Genomic DNA, 18,954 nt, shown 5'->3' with positions numbered 1-18,954 from the left:
CGAACGAATAATTGCATAATCGTATATGTCATAGGGATAATGGCTTCCGATGTAATAGGGAGATGTGTGGAGATTAGGTTTCGTAGACGATGAACGTGAAATATGAGAAGTGCTTGTAACATTGTAAAAATTACTAATCAAAAGATCTAAATAATTTATTACAACGCCTAAAATTAAAAGGAGTATTAACAACAGTATAAATACATTAAATCTTCGATCCTGAGAAACAATATGCGCGGTAATACGCAAAGACGAATGCACAGAAAATGTCAGAGCTGGGTGCGCCGATAGCAAATGTTTGTTGTGCACCATTATGGGGTAATGCAACGTGAAATGTAAACCGAGCGCAGCCTCCTCGAGATTGCATAGCTGAAACGTCGCTTCTACTCGAAATTTCATATCCGCCGTCTATTGGAATTAGTCGAAGCACGTCGAACGAAGGAAATGCTCGACATGGAAACATTTCGATGAATTAAACATGGGTAAACCGATAGCTGAATAATTTGTTACGAACTACATAATTTACTGACGTGTGCTTCGAGTGACTAACGCCCGTACTGTTCCGTACTGCCAATTAAAAATTGTTTTCCTTTTAAGTAAAAAATGGTTCTCACTTTCCTTGTCGAATCTTATCTTCGATGTGTGTCACCCGTGCAAACGCAATCAAGTTCCTTTCGTATTGTTATTCCAGCTACTTTAGAAATTGATTTCAAGGTACTTGTGAAATGTTTTTGGGAAAAATCGTGCGTCGCGGTTCGATCTCGAACGAATAAAAGGTTATGTTTCGTTCGCGTTGTACGGGTCTGTGCGCGGAGCAACGGTAATCCAAGGGCAGGGAATGGCGTAGACGTAGGTGCGCCAAAGCGTTTACAGTGAAATAAAGTATACATGTACGGACTGAAACCGTAATCCGGCCGACAGAGCCAGTCTCTTGACCTGACATTTAATGCTGTTGCACAAGTTACAGTACCCGTTGCTCTTTGTCTGCTAAGACCGTGCTACTTATTGAAATGACAGGGCAAAGGGAGAAACGAGTCAACGATCCCAGCGCGACGTTTGAACTGCGATCGTCGTGTCGATTCTAGGAACTTTTTCCCCCCCTCCACCGCTCGAACGACCAGACAAACTTTGCGCAACCGTCGCTGGGAATTATTTTTCGCGGTAACTGGCAAATCTCATGAAACTTAATATTATTTCAATTCGAGATAAATATAAGGTGAAACATGAAAACAGCCCGAATGGGAAGCTGAGAACTAGTGTTAAACTTGATAAAAAAAAATTTCGTTCCTCATTTTTTCGTAGGATGCAACCTAGTTAAAATTAGAAAAGAAGATATTAAAACATAGATTTCTGAGAGAGAATGAATGAATCGCGATTCTCGTATCCTGTCAATTTGAGGTTAAGCGTCGTAGGAGTTTAGTTACTTTTTGTTTGGCACGGTGTCGTGTCTGGTCTTGTTTGCAACGCGATCGAGGCTATCGATCATTGTTCAACCGGGGAGGATTGAATAATCGTAATAATTGGATATTGTTCATTCTCGTACCGTGCAACTGTTAACAAGTTAAAATTAGAAAAGAAGATATCGAAAGAATGTTATTTGTGTAATCGTGATTCTTGTGTACCGTGTCAATTTGAGATTAGGCGTGCAAGGAGTTCGGTTACCGTTTGTGTTCGTCTGTTCTTTGCTCCGGGCTGGTTTCATTTGCAATGCGATCGAGGCTGTCGATTATCGTAGCGATTCAGCCGGGGAGGACTGAATGACTTATGGGATCAGAAATTAAAAATTATAATGGCGCGGGTCGCGTATTGCGTAGGTCATTGAGAGTGTCACGCGTGACGTGGGAACAGGCGTACGCGAAGGTATGTCAGAGAAAATACGACGGAAACACGTACGAAGCCTAAGGTTCTGGCTGAGAGAAAGAATGAAAGGGAAGGGGCGTGGGTGGAAGGAAACCGTGCAAGCTGAGTATCAAAACGACGTATAACCCAGACAATAATTTTTCTAATTTCTTCTTACGACCCGGGAAGTTCAATCGCAGTGTGGGAAGAAGCGTTGCTGAAAATTCTGTTGAGAAACGTGGAGCCTTATTGTTTAGCGCGCTATGTGGTATTAAAATAATAACAGTGTTTAGTTTGTTCGTCGTTTTTGTGAGTTTAGTAAGGCTGCGTTTAAGTCAATCGTCAATTTAAATTGTAACAAAGTTTATGTATATATTATTTAATAATTGTCTATTCTTATCCAAGAATTATTGACACCTTATGTTACATTTGATTATAGCTAACCACGTTTCAACCAAAGAGAATTAATTTTCGTTTTCAGAGAAATTTTGAAAAGGGTCCCATTAGAATACAAATATTATTTTTATCGATTTGTGATTTTAAAATTCATCGTTGCTTAAAAATATTAAAGTGAAACTTCCCGTTGAAAGAATATTCCTAGGACGAGGTTTATGGTCGGTACCAACTTATCAACTGGATCTGACTGAACAACCAGGATACTGTTTATCATATGTACATGTTATATTAAGGTTAACACGTGCATTTTGTGTAAATATTTATTTTGTGTTTCCCAACTTTTCTTTAGAACTATTCCTGGAACTTGCATTTATTATCTAGTTCTTCGTTTTGTTTAATTGTATATCCTGTAGAGGGCCAAAACATCGAGATTAAACCGTTTAATAATTACTAATAGGAAAATAACCTGATAATTCAAGAATGGTAGATGATTTTGATGGCATTTAATTAATCAATAATTGAAAGTGACTATTCCAGCTGTAACTTCTCGTTGCATAACTGTTACGAAACTCTTATCCTCGCAGTTACTACGTATTCGATATAGTAATAATCTTTGTTTCAAAAATAAAACCATATGCTGCTATTTTCGATATGCTTGCCACTGGATCGTGCTAGGGAGAATGGGGCAAAGATCGTAAAGGATGACAAAGAGTGCATTCCGCGCATAACTTCGGGCTGACGAGCCATCTTTATAACCTCACAATTCCCTCAAACGCATTGTCTCGTAGAACTTCGAACCTTCAGCCGGTGCAGTTCCAAACTAACCTTAAAATTAATATTCTGTAAATTATTACCGAACACGTTTAATGCTTTATATTAATATTGTAATTGGAATTAATTTTGAATTGAACCAAAAGTTCTATTTTAAATTCTAATTTTAATTTATATAATTCGAAACAAAACGATATTAAGATGTGGCGATGGACATTTTTTAAAGACGAAAACGGTTTAAAAAAGGAAAAATTCTGTTCTTTGGTTAAAATCTCGAATTCGCTGGACACGAAGATATTTATCAGCGGAGATTAAAACGGTACTCTCTGTGTGTGACTGCATACATTTAACTTTCTTTCCGTGTACATGTACGCATATATTTCAGAATACCGTAAGTTTTGGGACCGGCCAACGAACACGACCAGCATCCAACGCGTGAAAAGAATTAATATGTACCACAAAGTCTTCTATCACGTTGATGTAATAATATACAAGCATAATTAAAAATAAAAAAATAAAGTAGAAGCGTGGAAAAAATAAATATAAAAGTGTTTTAGTGGATCTGATGTTATAAAAGATAAATTTATAGTAGGAAAGTAAATATTTAATATATATATTTGTATTGTGTAAATAAATATTTATCATTGCTTTAACAATGTAAAATGTTTGTACAAAAAGAGTGAATCGTTTCACGGATTTAATAGATTATACGTTCGTATCGTTGATACGGATTTCGAACGTGATAAGAACAAATGGTGGCAAACAGAAAGATTTCAATAATAACGACAATGTTATGATAGATAAGAAAGCGTAAAGAAAATTTTACAATTTATGTACAAATATTTGATACTTCGCTGAAGATATTTGTCTACCTGGCAAACAAAATATTGCCCTGATAACTATAGTAAATATATTAAGATGCTCTTGAAACATGTAAGTAGTATATCTATACCGAAAATGTTAAAAAATAATGAAACGAACTGTCTTCTTAACGACAATCTTAAATATTTGACCATGTTACTCATACCGAGCGACTCGAGTTGGAAAAATAGCCTGAGTCACAATTTAAACATCTTTTTACTGATTTACGTTCCTCGAGCAGTGTTTTCAAAACGTTTTACAAACCAACCAGCGAGGATACTGCGCGGCCGTAAATTTTTCTAACGTTATTACGAACGCGGTATTGGCAATATTTTCTGGAAAGTTGTCGTCATGCTGTCGCTCGACACCTCGACTAGCTTTCGTTGTTCCTTACTCTCGTTCCCGATTTATACAAAGGCAAACAAGCCGGGGAGAAAATAGCAATCAAATTTCACCGGCCTGTCTGAAAAGTTGTCCAAGAACTTCGAAGAAAATCCGCCGCACGGAACGCGAGACCGAGCGAACGAGACAAAGAGTAGCGGCGAAGTATACAACCGCCATTTGCCTTAATAAAGTCTAACATTATTATGGCCGGGAGCTAACCGAAACGCTTGATATACTTTAATTATAATAAAGTAAATCTCCGCGCTCGTGACGTCGTTCTCCGTGGCAGCGGTTCTCAATCTACGACCAAAGTTCGAGTCAAATTAATTCTCGTTTCTGTTCGTTTCGGAATCTGAAATTTGACACTTTGATGGCCGCTGTCACGTATACGTGACTTCGCGAAATAGCAGACTTTGGCCACTGTCACGTGTGCGTGATATACTGTATCAGCCACCATCTCATCATACATTCAAGTATTTTGAGGTTATATTTATAATTCCTTATTTTCTACGAGATCAAAACTTCGATTTTAAATTATTGTAAACTGCATAACTTAAAATTTGTCTTTGGTACTTATTTTCGTAACTACGTTGAACTTCGTCCTATACAAATTTATTTAACATTTCAATTTTAATTTTAGAGTATAAATTGTTTTAGTTCCATCGTGTGAAAGTCTTGTCACCCATATATGGGTGACGTGGCAGCCAAAGTGTTAAAGTGTTAATATAAGAATTTAAATGGACGTAAGAAAATAAATGGACCACGAGTGACAGAGCACGGCGGCCATCTTGAATTACGGACTTTCGACTCTATTTTGGATCCGTGCAAATACTGTTCGTTTCAGAATCTGAAATTTGACGCTTTGACACTTTGACGGCCGCTGTCACGTGTGTGTGATTTACTGTGTCAGCCACCATTTCACCATACATTCAACTTATTACGTTTTTCGAGGCTATATTTATAATTCCTTGTAATAATATTCCTAGCATCTTCGTGTATCTCACTTTGGTCTACGATATCAGTGATACGTACGGCCATTAAAGTGTTAATATAAGAACTTAAATGGACTACGAGTAACAGAGCACGGCGACCATCTTGAATTGCGGTCTTTCGGCTCTATTTTGGATCCGTGCAAATACTGTTCGTTTCAGAATCTGAAATTTGACACTTTGACACTTTGATGGCCGCTGTCACGTGTGTGTGATTTACTGTATCAGCCACCATTTCATCATACATTTAACTTAACACGTTTTTTGAGGTTATATTTATAATTCCTTGTAATAATATTCCTAGCATCTTCGTGTATCCCATTTTGGTCTACAATATCAGCGATACGTGCGGCCATTAAAGTGTTAATATAAGAATTTAAATGGACGTAAGAAAATAAATGGACTACGAGTGACAGAGCACGGCGGCCATCTTGAATTGCGGACTTTCGACTCTATTTTGGATCCGTGCGAATACTGTTCGTTTCAGAGACGCGTAAAATTGATACAATAAAGAATTTTAGAAAAATATATAAATAAATAATCCAACCAACGATTAAGAAGATAAAATAAAATTTTTCTATGCGAATATACGAGACTGTGCACGTTTTTGTAACGATTACCTTGTGCTGTAAGCTGCCCTTATATTTTCTCTCGTTTCTTTATCGAAGTACATAGCGTAATCATTCCGCAACGGTGCAAAAAAGCGCGCCGCAGATGACTCAGCCGTGTGCTCGCAACTTTCTAACGTCATTTACACGCTCGCGAATCCGTGTCCAATCGCTCGCGTGCAATTCGACGCACAGACGACCAATTTGCCCTAAATCAAACCGTCGAAATGACGTGAGATCAAATTTTATACAAAATCTACAGTTTTGTATCAAAAACAGTAACATAATTAACAGATTGAAAAATAGAAATCTTGAATTAATTTGTATTATAATCTTGTAAAAATCTTGTAAAATTGAGATTCCAAATCGCGAATATCAATGTTAAAAAAAATGATCAGAGAATCGTTTGCGTCGCATTTGGTCCCGAATTTTAGAAGCACCCTGTAGACTCGGTTTCTTACAATTTCATTCGTGGCACGTACAAGGAAACCGAGCAAAGTTTACGTAACAATATTTTTTTTGTTCACCGTTACAAAGTCTTTTCCAAAACAACGAACCGTAGAAACGTCCATATGATAATCGTGACTCTATGACTTCTGATGCGCCCCTGACTTAATTCGACTGATTCGCGTCCAGATTAACATTATGTAACGAGATTTGTGACTCTAAGTTTTCAGCGGTATCCTAAGGATTCGCGGAAGTTTCGTGATAATTAAAAGGTCGCTGAGATTCCCCATCGTTTTTCCGCGGTCGGTGCTAATTAAAACAAATTTCAGTCGCGAGGGGTTATTAAAAACCAGGCGAAAGATTTTCATGCATTCTATGCGCGTAATATTCCACGTCGCCCCGAGCCACGACAGAAAATTGCTACTTTGATAAAATCTCCTTCGTATTTTCCTAACGTGCCATTCAAAGCAGAACCACGCCAAATCCAATTACGCTAATTTGACGATTTCCTTCGTTGCGGTATTTCAATACGAAGAACTCTTCACCTGTTACGTTTGCTCGTTTTTTTCGCGGCTTTTGCGGATCCGACGATTCGACGTCACTTCGCCGCCCAACTTAATTGCGAGCGCTGGATAAAAGGGACCAATTGATGCTCATTTGCCAATTTCTTTTGGATTTATACTAATTTATTGTTGAATAAAGGGTCAAGGAAATGATTTTCAATACCTACAAACCAGATTTAAAACAACCTTCGATATCAAACATGAATTATTAATCGAGGAATCAACAGATGCAGAGGGAATTTAAATGTTTCATAACCTCCAAACTTTTATTTTTACAATTTTCACGTTCGTATCGCGCTTCAGGCATTTTGGATCCGTACGAATAACGTTCGTTTCAGAATCATGTAAAATTAATAAGAGAATTGAAATTAAAGATGGAGAACGAGTAATAGAGCACGGTGGCCATTTTGAATTGCAGATTCAACCCTAGCTGACTCTCGACTCCATTTTGGACGAGATTCGTGGCACGTTCGGGGTCGATAAAATTCCGTACGATTGATAATTTTGTTCCGTGGGATACTCATTGCTCGCGAAACTCATTTTCCAAGTCAGAAACTCGACCGTATTTCGAAAGCGACGCGGCGCGTAATAGAGTCCGCGTATTTTAATAATCTTTATCGATCGCGAGGAGGACATAAGTAGGTGCTCGAACGAACGACCAGCGTTATAACGGTTTATAGGACTTGTCACGACCCGTATTGTACTTTCTATTGACCGACTAGACCCTGTTGAAACCGATCCTCGAATAAGTCGGGACCCGCTTACACGGCCATCCAGTTTTCTTTCTTCGAGTGGTACTCGCGGTCGGATTTCGCGGTCGATCGCCCTCGCAGTTTCCACCTCTTATTTTTAACACCTCACACCGACGCCCAGGAATCCATCCGAATGTCCAGCTTCCGTAAAAACCAAGGATCGACGACTTTTTTAGACATCTGTTCAAAAATCGGTGGACCACGTTGATATTCATCGATCTAGATTTTTAAATAAATTCCTATTGTTCTCGCTAAAAGTGATCTGACCACTGACATGATTTATATTAGTCTCTATTCCTTCCTCCCATCGTTGAAAAATTTAATAATAAAAAAATTAAAATGGATCGACGTCTTTTTAAATACCTGTTCAAGAATCTATCTAATTCGATCTAGATTTTTAAATAAATTCCTATTGTTTTCGCTAAAAGTGATTTTACCACTGACATAATTTATAATAATCTCTATTATTTCCTCCCATCGTTGAAAAATTTAATAATAAAAAAATAAAAAAGGATCGACATCTTTTTAAATACCCGTTTGAGAATCTATCTAATTCGATCTAGATTTTTAAATAAATTCCTATTATTTTCGTTAAAAGTGATTTGACCACTGACATAATTTATAATAGTCTCTATTACTTCCTCCCATCGTTGAAAAATTTCATAATAAAAAAAAATCGACGTCTTTTTAAATACCTGTTCGAGAATCTATCTAACTCGATCTAGATTTTTAAATAAATTCCTATTGTTTTCGCTAAAAATGGCATAATTTATATTACTATTTATTATATTACTATTTATTATATTATTTATTTATATTACGTCTCTATTACATCCTCCCATCGTTGAAAAATTTAATAATAAAAAAATAAAAAAGGATCGACGTCTTCTTAAATACCTGTTCGAGAATCTATCTAATTCGATCTAGATTTTTTAATATACTCCTATTGTTCTCGCTAAAAGTGATATAATTTATATTAGTTTCTATTATTTTCTCTAATCATTGAAAAATTAGAACATCGTAGTTCATCAACAGCCACTATTACGAAACGTATCCTTAAGACTCCAAATTAATTTTTAACTAATTAAACAAAACTATTTTCTTTGCCAGAGAGAAAGTACCAGAAAGTAAATATTTACTGGCATAGGCATCTTTACTGAACGTACACGGAGTAAAGCTTTGAAAATATTGGTTATCTCGCATGACTACTCTCTTGGACTCGTTAGCTGAGCAAAATGAATTAGCCGGACAGAGAAGTTTCATAATTACTTCTCGTACGGAAAATGTGGAAATTGAAATTAATGTTACGTTCGTTCTGTTCGCTGGTGCTTTTTCTAAATTATTTTCTAGGGTTAATCATTTTTTTTTTTATTTCATTTTTACTCCTATACTCCTGTGTTATGGTTGTTGAATTAATTTAGTGGTATCCCGGGTTTGAAAGTAGATTTAAATTAGGAAATCCTATTTAAAAATTTATAGAAAAAAAAAATATTCCCAACTTTAATATTCAATTTGTATTTTACTGTAGATCGTTGCAGTGATTTCTGATTTTAAAGAACCTCGAAAAACAATGTTCTGAAAGAAACAATTAATACCGACGAAGAATGTTCCGTGATTAACAAAGGCTCAGAATCTGAAAGTGAAGATGAGTTAAATTTTTCGAAAGCGACGATGAAATCGATAGCGAATATTATATCAGACGATATAAACCATCTTTATCCTACCTTTTTATTAAAGATACACGTATCGATCCTTAAGGGTCGGTTCTTTTTACTCGCAATAAAGATAACACGTGACTCGTTTGACCATTTCACCGTAAACATAATCATCCACCAAGTTAACACACACGTTTCAAAAACAATATAAAAATCTACATACACATATTCTATGTAATCTCAACTCTTTGATTTTTAGTGGAAACAATCAACATAATAAATTCTTTACAACTCGAAGGTGATAATATTTCGAGGAAAATTTACTTTTTGTAACTTTATTTTTGTATTTAATCGATTCGACGGATGAGTGGTTCGAGACCCCAAAAAAAGGACTGTATAAGCCCTGTTATTTACGTCTAGTAATTTTCCTTGGTCGTGAAATGTTAGGGGTGGCAATGGACGACCGAGCAAAATTCAGTTTTCTCTACTTACTACGAGCAGATCCGAACGTCCTGTTGATCAAGGCGGAAGCAACGAGTCCGCATTATTATTTCCGTCTCTCTCTCGCGCTTCTGTTCCTCTTCCTCTGTTTCGCCAGCGGCCACGAGAGAGTAGCCTTTCGAAGTCTTGCTTGGTCACGCTTGTCCACGCGTTCTCTGTCTTCCTTACTTTTTCACTTCCCTTCGCTCTTCCCTCTCTCTCACGCCCTCTCGCGCTGTCACGCGATCGTCTCTCCTCTCTTTTGCTCTCCTTTCTCTCTTTCTCCCGACTTCCCCTCGATTACGCGTTGGCACTACACCCGCGGGCCACAATACAGGTTACCCATGGCGACGCGTTCTCCCGACACTCGCGGAGTTCTGTCTCTTCCTGATGCCTGCCACGATCTAACGAAATATTCGTCCCTTTAACACGTTCGCACGACATGTACAGGCTGCACGAACACGTGGGACCCACTTCGACGACGGAGACACGAAACCAACGAGGATCGTTTCCGTACGAACGCGTGCCCTTGTTTCCACAAATTGCCGACATTTTGCGGCCACGATTGTTAATAAATATTCCGGACGCCGGATATAATTTTGTCGTTATTCCCGAGTACACGCACGACGAAGAAAACGATTTACAACGCGTCGATCTTGCGTTGTCGAAAACGGCGGCCATCTTGAATCGTAGCCTTAAGCTCCGTGCAAATGTTGCTCGTTTCAGAATCGTGCAAAATTAACACAAGAATTTATATGGACTACGAATAAAGGAGCATTAAACTTGTATCGTCGAAAACGGTGGCCATCTTGAATTGCAGCCTCCGACCCTAGCGCCCTCTCAACTTCATTTTTGGATCCAAACTTGTGTACGATTAATACAAGAATTTAAATGAACGAGAAAAAATAGATTACGAGTAAACAGAGCAACACACACACACGTTCGTACGAACTTTCCTCAATTTTTCCTCGATCGACCACCAAAGTGGATTCCACGCGTTAGAATTCATCCTGTTTTGCCACGGTATTTCGTTTCGAGGCCTGCTTCTTCGTCGAACCTTCGCCGCACGAGGTTTCTCTCCCTAATTTGTCATTTTTTTCGAAACGTACGGAAGCGTGACTGGAAAGTCTGCCCGGCCTATTTGCCCCGCAGAGATATGAAAGTGTAATATACGGAGTTTGATCCCCCGCGCGCCGTCAAGTATGGAAAGTCGACGAAAGAAGCCACCCGCGGTGAACGCGTTATATGTAATTCGTTTGCACCCGCGAGTCACGGAGCGATTAGCGATCGAGTTCCCTTTGTTTTCGTTCGTTTCGTTACGAGAGCTCTTCCTACGCGTCGTCTGCAGAGTTTCGATGCATTTTGCGCCCGCGTATTAATCTCGTGGTGTTGTAAATCGAGTTTGCTGCGACGATCGACAAACGATAACCGTTCGTTAATTGCCTACCCGCAAATTCGAACGCGTTTTGGTCCAAAATTTCATAATTCTGTGGGGTCCTGTGGAAGAGTTATAGAAGAATAGAAGAAAGGAGTGTTTTTTGACCCGGGTCTAGGAAAAATTTTAGTGGAGGATTCTAGACGCCAAAATAAGACGAAAGTCAAGAATACCAATTTGTTGATGGAGCCTTTGTTAAAAAGTTATTAACGTTTAAAGTTCCGCCCTTACTGAATTTTTTTCTCGAAAATGCGCAGTATTTCGGGGGTATGTCTATTCACCAAAAATCATTGTAATCGACCCCTGCAACCGAAAATAATTTTTCCAGAACGATTTGAAATTTTTTTTTTCTGTCGAAAAATTTCACACCTTCTCGAATTTTTTTCTAGAAAGTGGGTTGGATTTCGGGGGTGTGTGTAATGACCAAAAATGATTGTAATTGACCCCCGCAACCGAAAATAATTTTTCCAGAACAATTTGGAAATTTTTTTTCAACTTCAACTTCAAGCGAACGAAGCCTCCATTAACAAGTTGGTATTCTTGATTTTCGTCTTATTTTGGCCTGTAAAATGGCCCATTAAATTTTTCCCAGGGGTGGTCGAACACCCTCTATATACTAGTGGAAGGTCGGTCGAACGCTTGCAAGAGAAACGGCCATCTGGTGGCAAACGCGGGAGGCGACGGACCCCAATTCTCTGCCTTTCGCGATTTTCAACAAATTATTGAATATTTGGAACGTAACGTGGAGGAAAATTACTTCAGATTAAAGTATCTTTGTTGTAACAAGAAAAATTACTCGATATCAATAATAGGTGTATAGTTTCCAAGTAAAAGCCTTTACGCGTTAAATGCAGCGAAACAATGGCAAAGAAAATGAACCAACCCGATGATTTATAAACGAGGAACACTGAAAATGATCGTCTAACTATACATACATCACCGTCCATAACTTTAATCGCATCAGCGGGAAACAGAATAACGTCATTTATCAAACGTATATATTTGCAGGATATTATGGTGCATAGAATATCGTTACGCATAGGTAACAGGCTGTATAAGCTTTTCAAATAAACATGGCCGAGCGAACTTTTTTGCTATCATTATCGCAGCGATTTTATTTTGATCATTTCCACGCTTCCACGTTAAATTACGTAGTAATAAAAAATTACGAACGTTCTCTTTTCTTGGCTCAAACTACTATGTAATCCTATTTTGAAATGATCGACATTTACAAAGAATAAAAATATTTATCTAAGAATTCGCAGTTTACAAATGTGAAAATTACTATAAATATTTCTACGCCTCTAACTCTGAGTAAAACAATTTATATTATTAATTTATTAATAGCTCGTTCTTAATTTTATCGTCGTCTATCTTTAATTCGATCCTAATCGTGGAAATAATATTTATTAACACTTTGACTATCACGACACCCATATGTGGGTGACAGGATTTACAACTATGATACTAGAAAAATGAATTCTCAAGTTAAGACGCCGAGGGAAATAAATTTGGACGGAATTTGTGAATTTTAACAAGGTTACGAAAATAAGTAGCGAAACGAATTTTATATTATGTAGCTTACAATGGTGTAAAATGAAAATTTTAATCTTACAGAATATTATACAGTTTTCATCTGGCAGTGAACGTGTTAAAAGAGTTAAGTAATCGTATTGAATAATTGTTCGGGAACGTTTCCTTGCATATTCGACGGTATCTCGATAGCCATACCTGTTTATCGATTAACATGATTTCTAACCTACACGTTCGATAGATATATCGTTTGTGTATACGATCGATCGATAATATCGCGCTCGAGCGAACTTTCCGTAACGCGTTCGCGTTCGCAATGGCCACGATCAACGTCGAAGAAATAAAAAAAAAAGTTTTCTTTCCAGGTAACTTGTTGCTCGGCGCGTTTAAATCCGTGAATTTCTCGATCGTCCGCGAATAGAATTAAAAATTCATCGCGACTGAAATACTCGATGGAAATATCCAGAGAAGCTGGACAAACAAAGAGGTTAATTATCGGAGAAGTTGGTAGCAGTCGACGGATGAATTGAACGAAATTGCACGGCTGATTGTCAATCCTACTCGGCCAAGTAGCCAAGCGTTGAATTTCAAACTAACAACTCCCTACGGAGAGAATGAGTCTCGCTCTGCCGGCATTATTAGCACCGGAGAATTGCTCCTTATCGAAGTTCTAAACAATTTAGTGCGCCAACTTCGACCAGAGAAACACAGAAATATCAATCGTACGTCCACGTTATATACCCGAATTGTTATTATTCCACAGTCTTTTCCTTTAAACGTTCGTACGAAATAAACAAATCTTCGTTAATTATTAAACTGAAATGTTACTCTCGAAACGGGATCGTTATTAACGAAACGATATAGCGTTAAAATAATTAACTATTCTCCGACAACAAACGCCCCAAAGACTGACTCCTTCCGCGGTTCGAAGCTTCCCTTTAAACACACGTGCAAAATGAATTTCCTTTTCCCCTTTCGCGTCGAGCAAAAGTCACGGTCAAACTCTCTCCCGAGGTTCGAAGCGTCGACAAAAATATTTTGAGAGAACGAAAAGAAGAGACGGGTCGCGCGAACGAAACGTTGACATTGACCGGAATAAAACATTCGCTTGGTTGCATAATGATTTTCGAAAACTCCGCGATTATTTTCTCGCGGCCGATCCGGGCGGAATGTTCGCGCGACCGCTGGATGCAAACGAATCAAACGTCGTCGACTTTTTTTTTTCTTTGCGGAAAGCGTCACTTACTTCTCGGCTGTCACGCGCACTCGACAGGGTAGCTTTCGAGTTCACTGGAAATTTTCGTGCTAGACGGTTTCGATGAGCGCTCTCAAACGATCAACGGAACAACTACGATACGCACTGCACGACGCTCGCCGCGAGACTGACGACGCGAACGGTTGCACGCAAACGTGCAGTCTCGTAGCGTCTCGCCCGTCTACCAATCAGTACCGCGGATTCTCGCGTAGCTACGCGTCCACGTATGCGCGGTGAGTACCCCGCTTGTCGATCACGAACCTCTGACAGCGATGTTAACAACGCTGATTCACGAAACGTCCGAACGGAAAGGGATAATCGAAGGGATTGTTAACCCTTTCTGTCACGAATAAATTGAGCCATCGCACGGTATGTCCAGCAATGGACAAACATCAGAAAACTAAAGTTCATGTTTTATAAATTCTTATACGCTAAAATGTTAATAAAGGAACGTAGATTTTACCACTGTACATAACTTTTACTGAAGTTTCCATTTTGTCGTGGAAAATGATGCCAAAAATTTTTTTTAAGTATCTTATTGGATATTATGGGATATGTTCAATACTAAGTTTCAGTCTTTCTAGTGTTAAAGAATGAATATAATGTTTTTTCGCTCGTCGAAGCGCACGTTCGCGGTAACGTTCAATTTTTAAGTACGTTCGCGATAATCGACGGGAACCGGTACTCCGCAATTAATCGTAGGAACGCAAGGATTTTCGTTTCTCTGAAATTATAAATGATTGGCGCACCAGAAACACGTGCCCGAGGCGATTACGGGCAACTGCGCTACGAGCTACGAAGTAATACAAGCCTCGATGATACGACGAAACGTTGCGGGGAAAAATGCCAGCCCAAAACGACGAAAAATGTTTCTAAAAAATACTGTCTTGCGGTAATTGCAATCAGTAAATGTACCGAATAATAAAAGGAAACATGTCGAAACATTTGAAACGCTTTATTCCTTTAATCCCGTATCTGAATCTCTTAAAAATAATTCATACTTTTCTTCGACCATTCGGATTAATGAACGTTGATTTTCTTCGACCGTTATTTAAACTACGAGTTTTACATTTATGCGTCATCCACGAATTCCACTTTATCTTGAAATGAAAAATTAGCTAAACGACCCGCGGACGACCTTACGATTAGTCGAGACTTTTTAACATCAATTTTTAAAATTATCACTCCAAATGGCGGCAGGCTAAAAACTTTTCCGATGATTGCAAACATCGAATGTACTCTGCACGACTGAAAACCAATGTTTCCTGCAAATATGTTTGCAATGTTTTTTTCATGCAGACGAACGTAAATTCTGTATACACGAAAATATTTCGTTAATGTTTTATTCGAAGAGAACGCAAGATTTCTGTTTGTTGTTTTCTTTTGCACGTAGAGAATGTTGAAGATTGTTTGACGGAATCAGATTGGGTAAATAATTGGTATGGCTCGAAACTATGCTTATTATATTGGTCAAAGAGCATTGGAAGATGGTGCAACGGTGAAACTACCGAAGGTGATAGAAAATTTATGTCAAGGAAGTGCCTACAGAATATTTAACACTGACTTCTAAGTCGTGTATCCATTGTTTAGAATTTTCTTGAGTGGTCACTTCGAAGGGCAGAAAATTATTTCCAAAAGTCTATTAACACATCAAACAGCCATATACACTGGGTGTTAGGCCACACCTGGGAAAAATTTTAATGAGATTCTAGAGGCCAAAATAAGACGAAAATCAAGAATATCAATTTGTTGATGGAGGCTTCGTTAAAAAGTTATTAACAATTAAATTCAACAATTTCAAATCGTTCTGGAAAAATTATTTTCAGTTACGGGGGTCAATTACAATCATTTTTGGTGAGCAGACATACCCCCGAAATCCTACCCACTTTCTAGAAAAAAATTCGAGAAGGTGTGGAATTTTTTGACGGAAAAAAAAATTTCAAATCGTTTTGGAAAAATTATTTTCGGTTGCGGGGGTTAATTACAATCATTTTTGGTGAATAGACATACCTCCGAAATCCTACGCAGTTTCGAAAAAAAAATTCAACAAGGTGGGCAAATTTTTCAGAAAATTAAAAAATTTCAAATCATACCAAAAAAATTATATTTAGTTACAAGGGTCAATTATAAGCATTTTTGGTGAATAGACATGCCCCCGAAATCCTACCCACTTTCTAGAAAAAAATTCGAGAATGTGTGGAATTTTTTGACTGAAAAAAAAATTTCAAATCGTTTTGGAAAAATTATTTTCGGTTGTGGGGGTCAATTACAATCATTTTTTATGAATAAGCATACCCCCCAAAATCTTGCGCATTTTCGAGAAAAAAATTCAAAACTGGCGGAACTTTAAACGTTAATAACTTTTTAACGAAACCTCTATCAACAAATTGGTATTCTTGATTTTCGTCTTATTTTGGCCTCCAGAATCTCCCATTAAAATTTTAATGTTAAATTAATGTTAAAAATTATTAAGAGAATTTGTCCACCTACTTGAATTTTTTTCTCGAAAATGGTTAGGATTTCGATGATACGTCTATTCACCAAAAATGATTGTAATTGACCCCCGCAATCGAAAATAATTTTTCCAGAGCGATTTGAAACTTTTCAATTTCGCTGAAAAATTTAAACACCTACCTTATTCGATTTTTCTTAATTATTCGTTTTTGATTTTTAGTAATTTTGTTTGATGCCCTACAGAAAAGTTGTGTAACACTTTTTTGTAGTTACCAATGAGCACTATTTCAGAAAAAAATTTCATTGAAATATATTCACTATTGTAGGAATTATGGCCGTTTGAAAATTGGACCTTTTTTATGGGGTTTTTCTCGCTTTACGGTTTTAAGGATCGACTTTTCGAATATTTTTGGAACTTCCACATATTCTCCATCAAAATACGCGTAGTTTGCCTTTTGAAACATCAAAATCGCCCAATCCGTTCAGAAGTTATGACTTTGTAAAGATGCGCTTGAAATTTTGCAGTGACATTTCTGGTCTGAAATTATATTTTCGGTAAGGAATTTTTTTCTCGGAAATGATTAGGATTTTGAGGGTATGTCTATTGACCAAAAGTGTTTGTAATTGACCCCTGCAACCGGAAATAATTTTTCCAGGACGATTTGAAATTTTTTTTTTCGTCGTAAAATTTCACAACTTCACGAATTTGTTTCTAGAAAGTGGGTAGGATTTCGAGGGTATGTCTATTGACCAAAAATGTTTGTAATTGACCCTCACAACCGGAAATAATTTTTCCAGGACGATTTAAAAGTTTTTAATTTCGCCGAAAAATTTCCCAGTCAATATGAAACATTAAAAACGCTAATAACTTTTTAACGAAACCTCGATCAACAGATTGCTCTTCTTGACTTTCGTCTTGTTTTGGTCTCCACAATCTCCCACTCAAATTTCTCCCAGAAAGGATTTACAGAAATAACAGTAGTTGAGCAAAGTAATGGGGAAAGGGGGCGACCGTTTTTCGTCCTGGATCTGTTAATGATACTGATCAATAACGTATCCTAACAGATCTTGCCTTAAAATTCGCGATATCGAATAGTCACTCGAGGTACGAATATATAGGAACGAAAGGTCTGTCGATCACTTGCGAGAAAGCAGTCCCCCTGGTGGAGAATACAGAAGATGTCGCTACATCCGTGTCTTTTTCTTTATACAGAATTTTCGTTCGAGCGAATGTCTTTATAAATTGTCCACATCCAATTCTCCAAAGTTAGAAACTCTCCTCGCCGTTGGAAAGTAATGCATTACTCGGTCGATTTTACTCGAACTTCGATGAGCTCTGTTTCGAGCGAACACATTCGCCCCGATCCCGTGGGATTTTTGTCGACAACACCGTTGATATCTTGGCGTGCCAGATTCCATGTTACGCGTTCCGAGAATTAATTGCATCGTCCATATATCAAACCCGTGTACACCTAAAGATAAATCTAGTCCACGTTAGAGCTCGATTAATATTTTTGAACTTTCGATCCTGAACAATTTATTAGCGACACGCTAATTGTAAGGTTAGGGGACAAGTTGCGCTGTCTAAAATTATCTAAACGGAGGGAAGCTTGAAAACTTACGAAGGAGTTAAGAATGAATTATTTTAAGCAAAATGGTTTGCAAACGTCGTGAGATTTTTCATACCGGATACGGTGGTCTTTCTCCGCACAGTCGATATTCGAGCTAAACTCTACGCGGGCTCAAATAGCGACTCTCCTTGTTTAAAAATTTATAAGAAACGACTATACCCTATTATAAGTTCACATAACTTTTTGTCAAGCGCACTTTACTATGAACAGAACAAAGTCTGATCGATAGTAGACGACAAGGGAAGAAACGCGAATCGATACAGAATGTCAAAGTACTTAATAACGCGACGCCATCAAAAGAAATGATTTTAATACCACGACGGTTTTCGAGTTTCACTTCCGCAAATAAATCTTTGTTATTGACGATGCTTATTTTCCGTACTACTAAAGACGTTACTTATTAGTTAAAGACGTTATTTATTAGTATAAAACGTTAAACGATATTCTCGAAATATACATATAGTCGTCACCGTTACACCGGTGCATAATCGATCGATAAATATTCATTCGCTTGATTCATGCAGAATTCGTCGCGTGATGGTTAATTTTGCATTATCAGAGAAAGCTCAGTTATCTAGAGCTGTCATTGATAATTTAGTAAGGGGCGTGTGGTTGATTACATTTACGGGAAACACCACACTGTACTACTTTCGAAACGACTGGTCCATTTGAATTCTAGATTACTTTCCATAAATTCCCTTAGGTGCTTGAATAAAATACGACAAAAAGAATACGTGCGTATCAGTACCTTTTCCAAGCGTTTAAACCTTCTACTTTTACAGTCCCAAGTTGAATTTTCTTGGAGATTCTTTTACACCAGGAAGCGAGTAAGATAAAAAGTTTAACAAATTTTGTAACGTATGTACATGATGTTAGAGTCCTCGATTGGATTTGGAGAGTA

General features: G+C 37.7%; 1 protein-coding gene across 5 annotated transcripts in view; it reads right to left on the bottom strand.

Annotated features, from left to right (window-relative positions):
* LOC122404971 overlaps positions 1-14,230 on the bottom strand; it is a 69,104-nt gene extending 54,874 nt beyond the window's left edge. For 2 of the 5 annotated variants that reach the window (XM_043409408.1, XM_043409406.1), the window contains exons 1-2: positions 13,960-14,230; positions 9,758-10,149 (exon numbers count right to left, since the gene is read on the bottom strand). The gene's annotated coding sequence lies outside the window, so the exon portion shown is untranslated. Of the gene's footprint in view, positions 1-9,757; positions 10,168-13,959 lie in introns of all 5 variants that reach the window. The other 3 variants (XM_043409405.1, XM_043409404.1, XM_043409407.1) reach the window with 3 other exon arrangements.
* Positions 14,231-18,954: the final 4,724 nt, after the last annotated feature.

The sequence above is a fragment of the Colletes gigas genome, unplaced genomic scaffold (assembly GCF_013123115.1).
Source record: "Colletes gigas isolate AHSC1104 unplaced genomic scaffold, ASM1312311v1 Colletes_gigas_Sc00003, whole genome shotgun sequence".
Lineage (NCBI taxonomy): Eukaryota > Metazoa > Arthropoda > Insecta > Hymenoptera > Colletidae > Colletes > Colletes gigas.
Note: the sequence above shows the minus strand (reverse complement) of the source record. Positions and strands in the feature narration are given on the sequence as shown.